Raw genomic sequence first — 2708 nt, forward strand, 5'->3', positions numbered from 1 at the left:
TCTAACGTTAGAATGAAAAGAAGTGGTGATAGGGGGCACCCTTGACGTGTGCCATTTGTAAGAGGGAAGGGTCTCGACAGGTGGCCATTAACCCGGACTTGGGCCGTTGGGCAGGAATACAGGGCCATTATGTAGTTAAGCATATTTCCTCTTATGCCTACTGAGCATAAGGAGGCCTTTAGGTAGTCCCAGGCCACCCTGTCAAAGGCCTTCTCAGCATCTAGGGAAAGGAGAAAGCCAGGTTGTTGAGAAGTGCGGAGGAAATGGAGAATGTTTAGGGCCGTGGGAAAGTCAGGCAAAAATATGGAATGCTTCACAGATTTGTGTGTCATCCTTGCGCAGCTTCGGCAGCACATATACTAAAATTGGAACGATACAGAGAAGATTAGCATGGCCCCTGCGCAAGGATGGCACTCAAATTCGTGAACCGTTCCATATTTTTGCCTGACTTTCCTACGTCTGTGCTCTTTCTCCTCACTGACCCTCTTCCTGTGATGGTCTCCTTCCTGCACAAACGCCACTGGATCGGCTCTAAAACACCACCACTCTGTAGGATTGACCACTACAGTGTCTCTCACCATCTCCTTCAGCCCAACTGCTATTGCACCAACCACCAGTGGCACCCGTAGGACGTTTTGAGGAATGGTCATCTCTCATATACACAGCTGAGCTTGTTTTATTACTTCCTTTGTGAGTGTTTTTAATCCTTTGCTATTAAATACAGTGTTATTACTACACTCAGACGGGTGCCTCCTGTCTCTTTTCTTCTGACCTCGAATTTTGTGGACCGTCAAGTTTGCTTTTTTTGCTTGGAGGGCTCTTGTCAGGAATCTACCACTCTTGTTTGCGTACTCATAGAATAGCTTCTGAGAGACCGTAAATCAGTGTTTGTCAGCTTTACTGAGCTCCGACATCAGCTGTGAGTGGGTAGTCGTAAGTTCTGCTAAGGTCGTTTGGGCCTGGGTGTGTTTATGAGCTTTTTTGAGAAAACTGATTCAGTCCAGTAAGAGCTTTATGGACACCTGGGAGTCACGTTTACGCTTGGTAGCTATTGCAATGAACGTCCCTCGGATTACACATTTATGTGCTTCGCACTGGGTCACGGGAAAGGTATCGGAAGTTTGGTTGATCTGAAAGTATTACCTAAGTTTGGAGCGCAATTCAGCCTCGTTAACTACATCAGCGCGGAGGGACGTGCCGAGTCGCCACAATTTTGTACGGGAATGGTTTTTAGGATGGTGGTCCGAAAATAACATAGGATCTATTGAGGAGTCATACAGAAAAGGTAGGGCCACTTGAGAGAGAAAGAGGTAGTTGATTCTAGAGTATTTGTTATGAGGGGAGGAAAAGAACGTGTCATCTTTGACGTTCGGGTGGAGCACACTCCAAGAGTCGTGGAGTTGGACATCCTGGAATTGGGTATGAATCTGGCATAGAGATCTGTAGGGCAGAAACAAAGTGCCAGAAGAGGAATCGCATAGAGGGACATTGAGGTCCTCCCCCAAGATCAGCATTCCCGATTGGAAGGAGGAGATTCAGGTGCAATCCCACGGAAAAAAGGTACCTGTTTGGTGTTTGGTGCGAATAGGTTTACAAAAGTGATGGGTCTGTCAGCTAGAGTGCCTTTGATTAATAAATATCTGCCATCTGGATCAACTAAGGAGTCCAAAACAGTCAAAGGAAGGTGTTTGGCAATTAAGATGGCGACTCCTTTAGATTTGGCTAAGGGATTCGGGGCATGAAAGACTGTCGGAAAGCGTGCATCATAAAGTTTGGGGACTGCGTCCTGTTGGAAATGCGTCTCCTGGAGGAAGACCACATCTGCCTTATGTTTATGCATGTAAGAGAGCAAGAGGGGCCTTCTTTCAGGAGTATTTAAACCCTTTGCATTAAGAGAGATGACTTTTAAGGTCAAGCAACCTGACTGAGATCTAGGTGTGGTCATGATGACAAGGGGAGGAGGAGAGAAACCAGGAGAGGGACAAAAAGAAGAGAAAAAGGAAGGGGTAGGGCAAAAAGGGCAAGAGAAGGGAAAACAAGGAGAAGAAGGGGAACAAAGAGAGGGTGGGGGGGAGGGGGGAGATATGAGAGTCTGAGATATCCGGAGGGGAGAGTAGACCAGCTCTATCCCCGATAAGGGTAAAGAAAAAAAAAAGGGGGAGTGGACAGGTGGAGGGGAGAGGGAGGGGAGGAGGAGTAAGAAAAGAGGGAGTGAGAAAGGAAGTGTCCGGACTGGGTTAGTGGAAGCTCAGTGAGCCCACTGTGTGGGGAGCGAGGAGGCCGAAAAACCAACAATAGGGGATCCACTGGTCGGGAGATCTGAGTGAGTGCTGTGAGTGTAGTGGATCAGCTATAGCAGTGGCCAGGTGGCTACGTACGCTCACCTTATAGCAAAGGTGATGTCAAAGCGACTCATGCCACCGAAGATGAAGTCTTCTTGCTGGGTGGATTTGCTAGACGCATGTATAAGGAGTCAGGGTGGTCTGAGTATAAAACATCTGGTATGGGATAACTGTTAGTTGAGTGTGTAAGAGGAGAGAAAAGGCAGCGTGTGTTGCCAGGACAATGAGGATCATGGGTGGGGCAGAGGGAGAGGCCTCAGGAATGCATGTGAAGTCCTAAATGTGGTGGATCTTAGCATGGAAGCCTACAGCGGCTGGGCTGCTCACAGGGAGACCCTAAGGAGCCTTGGTCGGGAGACACCGATG

The 2708-nt window shown here is 48.2% G+C and overlaps 1 non-coding gene across 1 annotated transcript; it reads left to right on the forward strand.

Moving 5' to 3' along the window:
- The first annotated feature begins 336 nt into the window (after positions 1-336).
- On the forward strand, positions 337-442 carry LOC149474724 (U6 spliceosomal RNA). The gene has a single exon (XR_016311544.1). It is a non-coding gene; the product is annotated as a U6 spliceosomal RNA (small nuclear RNA).
- Positions 443-2708: the final 2266 nt, after the last annotated feature.

The sequence above is a fragment of the Staurois parvus genome, unplaced genomic scaffold, assembly GCF_062004578.1.
Source record: "Staurois parvus isolate SC_StPar_1 unplaced genomic scaffold, SC_StPar_1.0 ptg000002l, whole genome shotgun sequence".
In the NCBI taxonomy this organism is placed as follows: Eukaryota; Metazoa; Chordata; class Amphibia; order Anura; family Ranidae; genus Staurois; species Staurois parvus.